The 17,209-nt window shown below is 47.7% G+C and overlaps 1 long non-coding RNA gene across 1 annotated transcript; it reads right to left on the reverse strand.

Moving 5' to 3' along the window:
- Positions 1 to 12,659: 12,659 nt before the first annotated feature.
- Positions 12,660 to 16,455, reverse strand: LOC115273266. Its single transcript, XR_003900825.1, has 4 exons — positions 16,172 to 16,455; positions 14,968 to 15,111; positions 13,273 to 13,480; positions 12,660 to 12,731 (listed from the first exon to the last, which is right to left on the reverse strand). It is a non-coding gene; the product is annotated as an uncharacterized LOC115273266 (long non-coding RNA).
- Between the last annotated feature and the right edge of the window lie 754 nt (positions 16,456 to 17,209).

Here is a 17,209-nt window from a genome sequence, read left to right on the forward strand (position 1 = left end):
TTTTCTGACCAACTAAGAAAACACATTAACCTTAAAAAAAAAATCCCTGGCATTTTAGGAAAAGCATAGCACGCAAGTCACTTTCATGGGGCTCACTTCGGGATTTGCAAGCAACATTTTGAACAACTAAAAGCCTGAAGAAGTTGGTGGCATTGAGCAAAATGAAAGAAGTAAACCAAAATAGATGGCCATTTTTCGAAAATCTCTTCCCTTTAAATCTGGGGTCACGGGACAGTATTTCCTGCCTGGGCAGCTCGGCAAGTCCTCACCCCACGTACCCCGCTCCCCCCTGAAGAAGAACAAAAAGGAGGAAAAGGAAATCTTGTGCTATTGGGAAATTGCTGGGTAAAATTTCCCTCTATCTCAACACTTCGTCCTCCGAACCCAGTTCTGTACACGATCTCAGTGGGGGGGAAGCTTTACACATTTAAGCCAAACAGAACTCAGAAACAGAGAGGAGAGAGAAAGAAAAGGAGATGATCTGAGGTCACAGAACAAACTATTTTAGCCAACACGATCTATCGAAAAAATGTTTTAAACTCTATTTTATGCAAAAGCATTATGGGGAAGCAACTAACCAGGGATTTCCTCTTGGCAAGGAGTTCGGTACTGCTTTTGGTATTTCACATCCTCCACATTCCCAGCAGGTGACTAAAAAAGCAGCAACGGTGCTGGGGAAATTCTTCCATTTCACAGCGGCTACAAGACAGACCATCCCAAGAGTCTGAAAAGATATATCCCCAGCGACAATTTCCTAGGAGGTTTTAAAGACCTATTGCTTAGGGGGAATGGGGGTGGAAATTAAGACAGATTGCTTCGTTAGCGTTCCGTGAACTCCATAGTATTTTCAAAATGCTGCCTTCCTGCCTTCAATTTTACTTCCTCTTTCAGCTGTGGAACAGTAAATGCTGTTGCAGAAATTACCTCTCCCATGATTCTTGAGTCTTCAGCTCCAAATAGGAATGGATGCATGGATGTGCTCAACACTCTGGCTCTGGGACCAAGAGCTTGCACTCAGAGGGGCTACTCACTTCTCAGAATCCACCCAGAAATCTGGGGGGACATCTCTGGTAGAGTGACACCAATTGTCCCATGCATTGGCCACAACATACAGGAAGGAAGTCATGACTTCAAAATATAATTCACGCTTAAGCATTCGGCTAACATTTAAATCTCAGTCTGAAGTCTCATGATTCCCACATTGACGCTGGATAAAGATCCAATGGCATTAATAGTCACCCTGACACTGAGCTCAGACCATCTCCCTCCGAGCTGGGACCTTCCTGGGAGAGCCACCTCAGCACAGCCAGTGGAGTGCCATCTAATGAGAACCCTGCCCATGGCTGGACTGGAGTCCCACATCGTATGTTGTGGTCATGTCCTTCTGCCCAGTGGTAAATTCCCAGGGTTTATGACATGTCCTTGGATCTCCTCAAGTTCTGCTTGAGAAAGATTTTGGAACTTGCCTCCTGGACTCTAACGATAGACGCAAGAGCTTGTCATTGGGTCAGAGAAGCGTTCATCAAAGTCTCTGATCCAAGTAAGGCTTCCTCCACTGGGACCTGCACACCTAACAGAGGTCCCCGGGCGTGGTCTGATGCACTCATTGCCCAGAGCAGCAAGGAAGAAATTTCAGTGTCTCCACCCAGAGCTAAATGGGGTTTTAATCCTTTGAAGTCAATAAACTTCTCCAGCCTGCCCTTCAGTAAAAGATCTGCTCCGACTTCTGATACGCTTATCTATTTTCATGTTTTAGATCACTTCCTGGTAATAGCCAGGACTCACAGAGATGACTGACTCCTTTTATAACACCCCAGGTGGCCTCAATGCCTCCCCAATGCCTGCTCCCTGATGGTAAGGCTCTGTTACCCAGAGGTCAGTGTGAGGCCAAGGGGAGAGCCATCTGGTACCCAGGACATGGGAAGGCATCATTTTAATCCACTGACCATCTGGGTCTATTAAGAGACCTGTGTCCGTAGCCTGGTGCTTCATTAAAAAAATCGATTTTCTCAATGTAGACTCCAAATCATCACTCCATCCAAATGAAATTAAATAAGACATCCAGCCCCAGATACGCCTTCAAGCTACTGCTCTTTGACTATTCATACACACAGACACTCCTCAACCCTTCTCCCCGCCTGGCCTGGCCAACCTGAATTGTGTATTTATCAGCCGGCCGAAATTCTTTCTATCCTGGTTTCACAGAGTCCTCCCTTGATCAGTGTTAGGAGTTGCATAAACAATCTTATGGCAGCAGTTTTTAAAAACATGTAAGTCCTTTTCTCTTCTCTCCAGTGCCGCACCCCCCCTCACCCCTGCACCCCGCACTGCGCTGCGCAAGCCCTGAGTCCCCAGCCGTCTCCCAGGAGCGCTGTCCTGGAATATGCTATGGGAGGGGTGGGGGGGGAAACCACCTGATAATTTTGCTAATTCACTGGGATGAGGGGAGTTCACCAGATTATGAGGATCATTTCTCGTGATGTTAATTGAAGGCCAAGGTCCACACTCCTCCTTGTGCCTCTTTTAGAACACCAAGGCCAATATCATTCTCCCTGCACCGGTTTATCATCGGCCTCCCTGGAAGCCGGTGGGTGTGGCCCGACAAGGATTTGCTGAACCGACTAACTGGTGGCAAATATTTACACCTGCAGGCGCTGCCCACCCCGCCTTCGCGGGGCTGAGGGTGCTGCAAGGAGAAAGCTCCCTCCACAACTCTTTCCTTCTCTTGCTTTCCACAGTCCCCATTTCAACCTAGTTTGATCGATCCTCTTTTTAAAGTCGTCCAAAAGAGGACTGATAATTGCCCTCGGTAGAGCTCCTTAGTGCGTAATTTAAATCCAATTCACTTACATATGCGATCGGTGCCTTACCGGCACTTACTAATCCATTGCGTGGAACTCACTTTTCATTATTATATCTTGAATAAGTGATCGGAAAAAGTCGCACATGCATAGCTCAGTCTCCAACCTCCTTCTGAATCTGGTACTGGGGACAGAGCACCGGCTTCCATTTCCTTAGTTCTTCCCGCAGTGTCTCCCTCGGAGCCGAAGTTCAGTGAATGCTGACTCTCCCTGGCCTGCTGTGCAGAAAGGAGGTGCTCACCTCCTCGAAGTCCCCCAGCGGCCTACCTTCTTTCCCGGCTTGTGTAGCCTCAGTTTCCCCTATTGTCCTTGTGGCGCTCTTCTGAATGCCCTTAAGGACTTATTTCTTCTCTGACTAAGCTACTTCTGAGTGAGCAGCAGGCAAGCACGCAGGATAGATTCTGGAAAAGCTGTGATGAATGTGTACTCTTTTGGAACAAAGGATAAGGCCAGCCCCAAGTCCAGCAGTGCAAACAGGACGGATCTGGTGACTGGCAAGGACAGAGGCACCACACACAGATTTTCTCGGGTGCACAGTGAGGAACCCGGGGGGCCCCCAGGCGGCTCCACAGCTGCAGACCTTCCCTGGTGCAAATGTCATCTTCCAATTTAGAGGATGCACTTGAAGGGCAGAAGGGGAAAGAGACACCAAGGGGGGTGTGTACAGGGAACTGACCCCACAAGTCAAAGAGGATGAGGAACAGACATGGGTTAAGAGTGCCTCAGGCTGAGAAATGGGTACAAATTCACTGCACACATTAATATAAAGGAAGTCCTAATATCTGTTGGTGGGGTGTGCACTTGAAGGCCAGCCCATCCCCCACCTTATGGTGGCTCTGTTGGTGCGGCCTTTTCTCTCAATGATATCCTGTGATAGAGGCACTGACATCGTCTGAAGGAAAAGTTGGGAAAGCATGCATGTCTAGAACCTTCTTCTATATTTTTATTTCCTCCAAGGGTTCCAGGGCCACAAAATCATAGGCAGGTGATGTGAAGGGGGAATTACAGGGGTGAGGCAGCTTGAAGTAACGTGAGGAAGTTGCAGGGTATGTAAGTGTGAGCATAGGGGCGGCACTGCCTCCCTGGGAGAATCTTCTTGGTGCCTGCAGTCCAAGACCATGAGGAACAGCCCAGGGTCTAGGAGGTCTGCCACCTTCGGCCATCGTGACTGTGCCAGTCAGTGGTACCGGAACCAAACCCAGCTTACCAGGCACACTCCATGTTGGATGGTGCCGCCATTGTCCCTTCGCTCCACCCAGAAGTTACTCTCGACCCTCTGCTGTCTTACTTATCTAAAGGCTCTGCTTAAGACTGCCTCCAGCCGGAGGCTTTTGCCACCACACTGCCACCCTTATTTGAATTCCTAGCACTCATTGTTTCTACCAATTACAGTCGGCAGATCAACACTTGGAAGCAACGACCAGCAAGGGTTTTGGAGTTAAACAGAAAGTTTTAGCACTAACGGAAAACTTGGAGAAAATCTGAGAATCTGAGCATCTTGCAAAAGTGTCTCCCGTTGGGCAAGTAGGAAACGGTTTCATCACTTCAAGAAATTGGACTTTCCAATATGTCTGGGGAAGTTGTAAGCGGAGATGAGGAATTTGCAAAGACATTTTCTCCAGTGAGTAAAAAGAAATGATTGACCAAGAAGGCTTTCTCAGGATCATACTTAAAATTTTTTTTTTAATTTTATTTTTGAGAGAGAAACAGTGTGAGTGGGGTGGGGGTGGGGGGCAGAGAGAGGGACAGAGGATCCAAAGCTGGCTCTGCACTAAGAGCAGCAAGCCAGATGCAGGGCTCAAATTTCACAAACCATGAGATCACGAGATCATGACCTGAGCCAACGTTGGACACTCAACCGAGCCACCCAGGTGCCCCAAGATTGTACTGTTTATTTTAATGAAGCAGATCACTATCAGAAACAACCACTCCTATGACCATTCCCTTCTCAAGAAGAAAGCAAGAGCCCAGGATGGACTGACTGCAGTAGATGTCATGCCAGTAGAGATTAACTGTGCTGATATTTTTATTAGTTTTATTGCTTTAGTGCTCTGCTTGTAAATTTCATAAGCTTTGAATGATTTGCCCCAACCATACTTTCACTTAGAGCTCAGTTATTTTTCTTGCTTGATTTTACAGAAGGTTTTTTAAGTAGGCGAGGATATATATATGGCATTATGTAGAAAACCCAATATTTGACGATTTCGTGCTACTGACCCATGACACTATTTTCTGGATTCTTGTCTCACTTCACTTTGCTGTTTGTATTAGTTTCCTATCGCTGCTGTAACAAATCACCGCAAGCTCAGTGGCTTCAAACACTGCAAATATTTCATCATATGGTCTGAAGATGAGAAGTCCAAAACAGGTCTTATTGAGCTAAAATCAAGATGAGGCAGAGCTCTGTTCCCTTCTGCCTTTTCCAGCTTCAAGAACCTGTTTTCATTTCTTGGTTCATAGCCAGCATTGGCCAGTCAAGTCATTCTTATATTGCATAACTGACTTCCTCGCCTCCTTCTTTCCCATAAAGGACCCACGTGATTATACTGGGCTAAGGTGGATAATCCAGGCTAACTTCCCATTTCAGATCTTTGATTTAATTTTTTTAATGTTTTATTTATTTTTGAGAGAGACAGCATGAGCAGGGGAGGGTCAGAGAGAGAGAGAGACACAGAATCTGAAGACAGGCTCCAGGCTCTGAGCTAGCTGTCAGCACAGAGCCTGATGCGGGGCTCAAATCCACGAACCGTGAGATCCTGACCTGAGCAGAAGCTGGACATTCAACTGACTGAGCCACCCAGGGGCCCCCCAGATCTTTGATTTAATCATATCTGCAAAGTCCCTTTTGTCACGTAAAGGAGCACATGCACAGTTTCCAAGGATTAGGGTGTGGACCTTTTAGGGGGCGCCATTATTCTGCTACCACTCTGCTACATTCTGCGTGTTTGTGCCTCATCGAATGTCTCTTCGTCTTTCTATTCCCCACAGCAATTGCCCAATTCTGATACTCAGAGGGTATTTTTAAATAAACTTTCCTTCCTGGCTCTTGATTTGAATAACACCCAGGTGTACTTTCAGGTGTGGGTCATGCTGAGCCAACCATGGCATCTACCTACCTGCTTGCTAGGATACAATTAACTATTGCCCCAATTTTCAGTACATTTGCCTTGCAAAATGTTCAAGATGACTGGTCAGCATCCAGGCTTCTAAAAACATGAGAGAGAGGGACACAAATCATGAGAGACTACTGAATACTGAAAACGAACCATGGACTGAAGGGGGAGGGGGAGGGAGGGAGGAAGGGGTGATGGTCATGGTGGGGGGCACTTGTGGGGAGAAGCACTGGGTGTTACATGGAATCTAATTTGAAAATAAACTATTAAAAATAAATAAATAAATAAACATGAATAACACATATAACTAAAGATAAGAATAAGTGCAATACAGGATCAAGCAGTTTTACAGAGCAAGGAAGGAGCTCAAATTAATGGAGCAGACAACCAGGGAGAAATCTCTCCACATTTTGAATAAGGTCTTGGGGAAAATTGAAGTGGTGGCAGGGGGGTGCCAAGATAAAGTGTGCAAAGATGTCATGGTATAAAAGTTAGAACCCAAGGAGCACCTGGGTGGATTAGTCAGTTGAGCATACAACTCTTGATTTTTCACTCAAGTCCTGATCCCAGGATTGTGGGTTCAAGCTGCACGTTGGGCTCTGTGCTGAGCCAGGAGCCTGCTTAAGATTCTCCCCCCTCCCTCCCTCTCCCTCCTTCCCTCTCCCTCTTTCTCTCTGCCCCCCACCTCCACTTTACACACTCTCCTGCTCTCTCTCTAATTAAAAAAATGAGACCCCAAAAGACATCATCAAAGTATGTTTATGCCTAAATATATCTAAAGAGCAAAGGAGCGCACATTTTATTTCAAGCAATACAAATAAAATGTTCAAATGTAAAGACTCTTGGAGGGAAGGGGAGGGGAGGGGGAACTGATATAAGCAGTTTCCCTGGTCTTTCACTTTGTCAGTCAACTGCTCAAACAAATCACGGTTCCACGGACATTTCAAGTTCATCTCCATCTGCCAGAGCCTCCCTTCAACGCTGCGGTCCCCTGTACACTCACAGTCCTCTATACTTCCCACCTCCCTGTATTTAAAAGCACTGTCTGCTTCATCCTCCTAGGTGCGGCCAAAACACAACCGGACTCATCTGAATGAGTAAAGATTTTTTCCACTCCTGGATCCCTAGAGCACTTTGTTTGCAAAGTGCAGAGCACCGACCATGTGTGGCTTCAAATTTGGCAACAGAAATCCTCACACAATCTCTAAAAGCAAAATCCACTGTGGCTGACTGTATTTTCCAAAGACGAGATGATCACAACACCTTCCATCAGGCCCTTCCAGAACCTTGCCCAGAACCTGTCAAGATGTAGTTTAATTCTCTTCCCTTGGAGTCTGGGGAGAGTTGTGGCTTGACTGCCACGGACAGAATGCAGGGGAAGCAGTGCCGCATGGCTTCCAGGTCACAAAGGCCATTCATCGAGCTTCCGTCTGGCTGCAGAAACACTGAGGCTCTGAGCCCTGAGCCTCCATGTCAGAAGTCCAGCCACCCTGAGGCCGCCATGCTGTGCAGAAACCACACCACATGGAGAGGGCCGGGATGGGTGCTCAGACCACCCATCCGAAATCAAACATCTCATCCCAAATCAGGGATCAGATATGTGAGTGGAGGAGTCATCAGATGACTTTGTCCCCCTATTTCATGTCACTCCACACATAAGGGAACAGCTCTTGTGCTATGGAGATGGGAGAGGGCCCCTCCCGTGATGACGGCACAGATGGATGAGGTTGTGCTGGCCCGGCCTGCACTCAGCACAGTGGTGCTAAGGCGGCCCAGGCGCCCAATGTCATAGGACAGCCATTCCCACTCTCGATTCCAAAACCACACAACCCAGGAGAATAAGAAACTTGTTTTAAGCCACTAAACTTTGTGGGGTGACTTCTTATACAGCAACAGTAAGTGGGGTACCAGGTATGAGCTGTATAGGTATTTTCACTGAATTTCCTGTTTGGGGGCATCCTGAATCAGAGTCATGACCACAGACACTAAGTCATCAGACAGACTAACACCCAGGAAAACTAGAGGAGAGTCAGCGGCGTCTCCAGCGCTGGATGAGAGAAAACATGATGAGGATCGCTTCTAAGACAGTTATGTCATTTGAAGCAAGAAAAAATATTGGGGGTGGGGTGAGAATATACCACTTTTATAGAAAAGTGAGCAGAATTTGGGTGGCTACAGACTGCTGAACACAAGCCGAACTCGCTCCCCAGGACCCCGGCGCACTGCCTTCCCGCTCCAGGGAAGACCACCCCCAGCCAGGGCAGGAGGGGCCCCGCCAGCAGCAAACAGCAAAGGACGCATCGCAGACACGTTAGAGATTTCCAAGAAGTCTTGGAATGGTCCTTAGTGTTGCTTCTTACATGTGTCTTTTTATGCCACATCGTGGGTCATATACACACACACACACACACACACACACACACACACACACACACACCACAGCTGACTGTGCACAGGACTTCCTGAAGCCTGGACACAGTAATTGTGGCTGGGAAGAAAAGGGAAGTGCACGCTTCCGGTGTGTTTGCCTTCTGTGGCTGACATGTAAAGAGCCGGGCAAACTTCCCAGTCCCAGGAATCCCTGGGACAGGCACACAAAGGAAAGGAGAATCATCCCCACCTACGCTGCTGAAGGGAAAGTGTGCTGTCCAAACAGGGGACCCTTTCCTCACCATGGGGACTGGCTGAAATGAAAAACACAACCTGGCAGACTTTGTAACGTCGCCTTGAGAGTTAAGGAGACCTCAATCCATATCATTAAGGCATTTAGGAATCCAAGAAATTGTTATTCGAACTATTATTTTTCTTTGCTTAAGACAATGGAATACTTTTTGCAAGGACCAGAATGGGAATATAAATTTCTTGGATGCTTAATTCAATCAATCATTCAATCAATGATTACTGAGCAGGAAATTCCAAAACCGTTCGGATAAAGAAATTCCAAGAAAGAACTTTTTAAAGCCTGTAGTATATGGATGTTTCCTTCCATATTAGTGGGGTTTCTTATGCATAATAAGTCTACCTGAGGCTCCAGACTTACATTTTGAGTAGTAGGCTTCCTTCTTCTTATCTTAAAAGGTGTAAGCATGAACTGAGTACTGGGTTAAAGCCCTTCAGCCTCTCTTAGTTTAATCACCTCCCCAACACCGTCAATTATCCGACCACTAACTAGCCAAATCTCCAGCCTACCCGTGCTGGCACTCTGGGAAAAGCCCATTACAAATCCTCTTGTGTTAGGTAAGATGGTCCTGGCTCTTATCACACACAAACCTGCAAACCACAGAGGCAAAATTGATTTATATAAAATACACAGTTTTACTTATGAAATTTATGTCCCCCTCATGGAGGGTCCGACTGACACAAGGCTCCACTCTGCACAGCCCTCTGGCGACCCCAACAAAGAGTGAACGCATGAGCATCCTCCGCACTCACGGTCCTCAATGTCCCCAGTGCGTCCACGGCACCGACGCCCAACCGACGCCCAACCGACGCACAGAACCCGGGGAGCGAGGCAGCATATTTTTATGGGCCAGGCGTAGGTGTGTTTACATGACTCTTGCCCACATCCTGATGGCCAGAGCTCATCACATGCCCAAATTAGATGCAACTGTTTCTTCTGGGCAATGCAATCCCCGCCGGAGCACCCGCTTCTCGGCAACATGGAAGGGAGCCTAGTGTGTTGGTGAACACCCTGCACTTCTGCACCCATCTCACTTACGCGGGGATGCTGTCCACCCCCATGCCTACGGGACCGAGCCACAGAGTACCATCTGGAGCCCCGTCCCACCAGATCCATGCTTGGCTGTCTTGGTCGGCATCATACTTAGTTTAGAGCAGTGCCGTGGGGCTGGGAGAGGGCCCCTCCCATGACGACGTGGCACAGAGCGATGAGGTTGTGCTGGCCCGGCCTGCGCGCGGCACAATGGTGCTACGACCTTTCATGCTTCCCATGTCCGTTCACCCAAGGGGTTCTCCCACGTGTGGGAGGTCCTTGTGAAGGAGCCAAGTGTTCCTTCTGGCCTTAATGACAGATGGACACATTGGCATGGTTGGTGCCTGCAGGCCAACTTTGGGAAGCCAGCACTGGGCATCAAGATTTGCTGAGCCTTGGTGGCTCAGTCGGTTAAGCGTCCAGTTTTGGCTCAGGTCACAATCTCACGGATTCTGTGTCTCCCTCATTCTCTGCCCCTCCCCTGCTCACACTCTGTCTCTGTCTGTCTCAAAAATAAATAAAAACCATTAAAGAAAAAAAAGCTTTGCTGTGGGTCTAGGCCTTGGCCAGGGTTTCACTTAGTCATAAATTCTAGCTGTCCTTGCTCTTCTGTAAGCAGCTACGAACAATGTAACGCCCCAGGCCAGGGAGTCCATGGGAAAACCTGCTCATTTGCATAATAAATCGGCCTGCTCTGTGGGCTCATCACCGTCCTTCACTATTTTTAAGTAATGGCAGGGTAAACCGCCATGGATTGTTATCCCATTGTACGAGGCACTGTGCAAAGTCCAGGACTGCTTTCTCCCCATAATATAACAATCGGTCCATAGAGTAGACAGTTCTGGTTTTGTTTTAAAAGGAGGTACCTCGGCAAGGTTAAGTAGGTTGCTCAAAGTAAATGAGGAGTGGCCGAGCGGAAATTCAAGGCCAGAACTATGTAACTAAAATGTGTTCCGGGGCACCTAGGTGGCTCAGTCTGTTAAGCATCTGACTTTGGCTCAGGTCATGATCTCATGGTTCATGGTTCGAGCCTGCGTCGGGCTCTGTGCTGACACCTTGGAGTCTGAAGCCTGCTTCGAACTCTGTGCCTCCTTCTCTCTGCCCCTCCCCCACTTGCATTCTGTGTGTGTGTGTGTGTGTGTGTGTGTGTGTCTCATAATAATAAATGACCATTAAAAAACATTTAAAATGCATTCTCCTTCCACCGTGCGATGTGATGACAACAGCCAGCCCCCCCACTATCGCACCATGAGGTGCTCACCACCAGCTACGAGCAAATGGCGAGCACACACCAGGCAAACACCAGCCCACGCCCCCCTCCCTGGCAGGACTCACCCATACCAGGTTTCTCAGACTGCTCCAGGGCCGGCCTGGGGCCTTCACCTTGATAGAGTAATCCCCCTGTACAGCCAATTCAGTGACGATGGATTCATTGCAAAGTGAGCGTTCCTCCTGCGTAACCTCGAACTATCACGAGAGCCATAGCGTGGCCTCTGTGGCCACCCCCACTCCTCTCCAGCCTTGCAGAGGGTGTGCTCCGAGACCCTCAGCTGTTCTGGATCATCGTGTTCAGGTGGGCGTCGTTACAAGGCCCTTCACGCATCTGCTTCACAGATGACAGTCAGGGGTCCCTCCTCTGTCTCCAGAGATGTCACAAAAGCAGCTGTGACCAATGGGTCACCAAGACAGCCTTTTTGCCAAGACATGGAATATTTTAAAAGTTACCAAAGCCAAGAATCCGTATCGCTTAACGCCTTCTCCAGGTGGAGCGTTTTGGTGTTGATCACAAGAAATGAAGGCTGCACAGTCCCTTTGCACCATAATTAAGTTAATGGCTTCATTTATTGCAATACTTAACATTGCCAGGCACTATACTGAATGATTCATGCACCAGCTTACTCAATCTTCACGACGATCCTATAGAGGTTATCATATAACTATTTCCATTTTACAGAGGGGAGATTCAGGAGTACGTCCCGAATGTTAGCAGAACTGGAGGTCTGTCTGTCTCTAAAGCCCAAGTTCTCCTCTCTAAACCAGCCCACCTGGAGGTCCCAGAGCTGTCTGCCAAGAATGCCAGCCAGAAGGAAACCCTGGCATGGATCAAGGAGACATTCCAGGGCCCTGTGGCCGTGCTTTTGTTGTGCAATTACAAGACAGGGAACACAACGTTCTGAAATCACACAAGGAATGTAAACAAGGAAGATGGAATCTCAGAACTGGTGCTAATCCCTTGCTGGAAGTTGATTCCAGAAAAAAGTCTTTTGGGTCGCATTTGATGGGGTAGATTGGCCCCCCAAATCCTGAAAAAAAGTGCTGAGCACAATGGCCTAGTTTTGCAAGGGTGCATGCACTTAAGACAGTTCAACTCTTTCTAAGCAAGTGGTTTCCTTGCTGGAAACTGGATCTCAAATGAGCTAGTTAAGAATTCCAAGGAAGACGAGAATTAGCTGCTAGAGGGAAAATCCCAAAGCTGACATTTGTCGACCTAAGTAACTTCACAAGTTTGATGGAATGATCTTGGTATTTCACAGTGAACCCCAATGCCAACCACTTAAGATCTATAACCACTTAACGGGGACAGCCATGGGATGAGTGCCACATGCCTCTTCATATACAATAAATAACTCAATCAAGGTCATGCACTCCCTTGAATTGTTTCTGTTGCTTCAAATGGAAACACTCATGTGAAAATGCATGCATATTTTGTCATATCTTATTTATAACTGAAGCTTCAGGACTTTACAGTAGAAATGAATTCATACCCTAGAACCATTTACTGAGTAGTCACAACATGTCAGGCCTTATGGGGAGTATCTTACTGAATGTTGACAATACCCTGAGAGTTTGTGGGCAAAAGAATTCTCATGCCCACGCTACAGAGGGGGAAATTGAAATTCAGAGAGGTGAAGTGATTTTCCCAATGTCAAATGAGAAAAATAAAACAATGCGATGACTCTGATGTCTTTTACTCACGGGAAAATGTTCCAAAGATTGGGGGAGTCCAGTGCTTCTCGAGCAGTCACGCATTCTTCCTGAGGGAATCTGGGCAAGAGCAGATTTTTTAGAGCATAAGAAACAGTAACTTAGACACAGCGCATCATTGGCCAAGAGGGTGGGGACTCCCTTATAAACTAAAAGTTCCTATTTTCTAGGCTAAGGTAAGGTAAAGCTGAGTTGGATGATTGTGATTGGCCTATGCTAGGTTTCTTTAACAGTGAAGCATTTCCCTTAAGGGTTGCAGACTGAGGTTTCGATTGCGTGGTGGGCCACGCCACTGGGGAAGCCTCGATTTTGCAGGTCCTGATATAAGAATTACCTTTGTCATTGAAAAGGAAAAAAGTGGCCCCTGGGCGGCTCAGTCAGTTAAGCGTCCGACTTCAGCTCAGATCACGATCTCACAGCTCGTGAGTTCGAGCCCTACGTTGGGCTCTGTGCTGACAGCTTGGAGCCTGGAGCCTGCTTCGGATTCTGTGTCTCCCTCTCTTTCTGTCCCTCCCCTACACACATGCTGTCTCTGTCTCTCTCAAAAATAAATAAACATTAAAACATTTTTTTCAAAGAAAAGAAAAAAAAAAAGAATTACCTTTATCACCAAGAACACAGAGGTCGTAAGTGGCTGAGTCCAGATTCAGACCCGGGCCTTTGCTTCCAAAGACAGGTTCTCTTAGCAGTTCTCTGAATAACAGACTTGAAGTTTTCTAGCACAGTCGTACAACGGGTCACCCGAGAAACTATAGGACCTTGCTTGGCATCACGTCAAAGTTTCTATTCCACCAAACATCTCAGGAGTCCTGAGAAAAAAGGGGGAAAAAAGATTTGTATATGTATACAGAGACTCCTTTTTTTTTTTTAACACATAGCCCTTTCTTACCCGACATTGTTCACCTCCCAAAACCCCCCCAAATCTACCATCCTCTATATGAAGTAATACATAATTTCATTGATCCAAAAGTCACTTCTTTTGAGCTCTGAGAATTTCCCCACCAGCTCCCATTTGGAGCCTCCGGGAGCTACACTGGCTCTGTCTGAAGGTCTCCTGGAGCTCCGTCCTCATGGGTTCTGTCAAATAGACTACAGTGGCGCTACATCAACGACGTAAAGTCTTGTTTCACTGAGATCTCTGTGAAGTGTTCGTCACAATGCAGGTGAACCTGTATCCCTCTCCTTTTGAAACCAAACTTTGAAAAATATATTGACCTCACTTCTCCGTGTGCTTAGCCTGTTCCAACCAGACCGGTCCTCTTGTGGGTGGGGTGTGCTTCTCCTAAGGGGTGTAACATTCCAACTGTTACTCAGCTGGCAAAAAATAAATTCTGGGACAGGAAATAAGGACCTGGGATTGAGATGAAGGATACAACTCCCTCCTCTCTGAAGCCATGGCTTGGTTTGGGCTGAGTTTGGGGACAGGGGTGCCCCGGACATTTCCGGCAGTAGGGATGAGCGGCCCTGGTCACAAGCAGGACGGCAGTCTGGTAAGAAAGTCCATAGCAGGTATTAGTTTATACAGTATTTGTAAATTCATTCCTGGGCAATCTTTATCGGTATTTATATCATTCTCTCTCTCTCTCTCTCTGTCTCTCACTCTCTGCAGCTCTGGGAGCAGGGGATGAAATGTGTGTGCGTGTGCGTGTGTGTGTGTATACATACATATGTGTGGAATGAAATACACACACACACTTGTGTGCGCGTGTGTGCGCGTGTGTGTGTGTGTGCGCGCGTGTGTGTGCGTGCGCGCGCGCGCGTGTGTGTGTGCGCGCGCGTGTGTGTGTGCGCGCGCGTGTGTGTGTGTGTGCGCGTGTGTGTGTGTGGTTATACGTTCCTTCCTTTATCTTTGAACCTTGAGTAAGACCTTGTTAAACGCTATAGGGCTGTCTCAGCCATGCCATGAAAAACTAATGGCAACCCGGGCACACGCAGTTGGTAGGCAGCGCACGGAACAGAGCAGCATCTCCTCCCTTAAGCTGGTAGCAGGAGCAGAGTCTCCAGAAAAGGCCAGGTGCACCCAATAGATATGTGGTCCCCGGGAAGGTCAATTGCAATGTGATCAGAAGGTCAAGACGGAAGACCCTCAGAGACCTACCCTTGAGTTCAAGTCAGACAAAACTTCCGGAAATGGCCATGGATGGCCAGCAAACAACTGTGAAGATAGCCAGTGTCTTGCAATGATACAGCCAGGGGCCATGTCATCAGGACTGTCCCTTGGCTAGGTTGTGTCCTGCTGAGGACAACCAGCTAAGGGGGTGAGTTTGGGCTGGAACCCAGGCGGTCCTCCACTTACCAAGCCATGCATCCTTGCATGGGGCTGCGTCCACCTGGAGGAAGTAGATGCATGTTTCCAATTTCGAGGAGTGTTGCCTGCCTGAGGGAAACCCAAAGGCCACAGTCATCTGACAGGTACATTAAGAAGTACAGCTCTGGAGCACTGTTAACAGAACAGAGTACAAGTTGGGGTGAAGAGGACTCGGGCCCACTTGAAGTTACCATTGAAACAGGTTTGAGTAGAGAATCATCATGCGGGCTTGGGCAGTTGGCCAGAGTGGGTGGCATTGTCTGCTGTCAGAGAAGTGGGAGGGGACGCATATTTAGTGCCATCAGCCAGTATCTGCAGTGCAGTCTGCCTTGGGAGGGCATTCATATGTACATGTTGCCGGATCCAGGATAGCTGACCACAGTGAGCACGGGCAGACAGAGTAAGAAGACCTGTGTCGCACCGTGACAGCTAAGAGGTCTTCATACCCTATGGAAGACCCTAGAAACTCCTAGCTTCTGTGGGTGGGAGTCAGAACAATACAAATTATGACGACTAGTAAGATCTCTATCCCAACTCCTACCACGGTAGCACAAGTTAGGAATTATGGCTAACATCTAGGGATCTGTTGGAAATTTATATTTATATGCTTGTCTCCCATAAAAACTAGACATTCCTTGGGTCAGGGATCATGTTACATTCATACCTGTACCCCCAAGAACCCCTAGGGCCCAATATATACTTAGACAAAACTTCCGGAAATGGCCATGGATGGCCAGCAAACAACTGTGAAGACAGCCAGTGTCTTGCAATGATACAGCCAGGGGCCATGTCATCAGGACTGTCCCTTGGCTAGGTTGTGTCCTGCTGAGGACAACCAGCTAAGGGGGTGAGTTTGGGCTGGACCCCAGGCGGTCATCTATGTTTGTTGAAAGACAAAGGGCAAAAAGCTGCAGAACGTGGTCACTGCAGAACTGGGCACATCGTGTTCCCACTGACTGACTTCAGGCTGCATGCCAGCTTATGCCACCCAGTCTGATGCCACCACAGGGCCACAGTGCTCAGAAAAGGCTCAGATGTGGGAGAGTGGCTGGACTACTCTCCAGGCAAGCTGGAACACTTGAGCACACTCTTGACTCACTGTCTACCTGAGCGAGCCAGTTCTCTGGCTAATGAGCTGGGTGTGGACAGAGATGGGGAAGATGACCAGTGAGAGGATGGAGGGCACACAAACCTGAATGCCACCGGCTCCATTGTTTCTTCTAGTCGCGGGTGCAATCCAAGTCAAAGCTAAGAATGGACTGGGTGTTCTCTCCAACTCCTTGGTTTCAGGACCAACGTGCCAAAAGACAAGAAACGGTTGGGAGCTATGGTTGGTAGGCTTGGCCACAAACTCCTAGTTTCATCTACAGGTTCCAGGAGCCCCAGGCATGAGCTTCACATTTCCATTAAACGTCTTCTCCTCCTTGTTCAGTCAGGAACTGTGAACAAACTTCTCTTTTTGACATTTGTTCTTGGTGCCTGGATACATGGTGAGTTAACATTTAAGTGAACTGATATAAAGGGCTAGTAATTTAGTTTAGCTGGATTCAGTAGGGGTTTATAAGCAGGAGCTACGCACACAACTCAAGGCAGCAGGGGACTTTTTTAAAAGTCTAGGATATCCGAGCCTTCCGCTAGCTCTCCCATTACAAAAGTAGAGCAGAGCAACTTTGGAAAAATTATAGAAGAAAGCTAGGCAGAATGTGATCAAGAGTCCCCATGAGTGGCCCAGTCATTGGGAGGTCTGAGAAAGATCACCGTGGGCAGGAAAAGCCCCCTGTGGGCATGAGCCAGATGGGCAAAGCTGAGTGAGTTAAGGGGGAAGAGGGGAAGCAGGGAGGCATTTCAGGTGGGTGGAATGGCATGAGCAAAGTTTGGTAGAATGATGGATACCTCAAAAATGTTTCTCTTGGAAATAAAGACCAAAGGAAAGTAAGACCAAATGAGTTGGTTGCAAATAGATTAAATGCTCCACAAAAGAGTATGTACTTGACCATATATTCAGGCGAGCATTTGCCAAAATATTCTCACTGGAATACTAGCCTTGCAATCTTGACCATGAAAAAAGAGAGTTCCACAGTCAAGGGAAAATCATAGTTCCAGCGATTTTCCCATTAGGCAGTTCACACTGTGCACTAATAGAGTAAGACTGACAAATCCTGCAGGAAAGAAAGAAATCTGTTCCACTCGGTTGAAAGCCCTGTTAAACATGAAAAGATGTTCAACATCA

Source organism: Suricata suricatta, chromosome 1 (genome assembly GCF_006229205.1).
Source record: "Suricata suricatta isolate VVHF042 chromosome 1, meerkat_22Aug2017_6uvM2_HiC, whole genome shotgun sequence".
Classification (NCBI taxonomy): Eukaryota; Metazoa; Chordata; class Mammalia; order Carnivora; family Herpestidae; genus Suricata; species Suricata suricatta.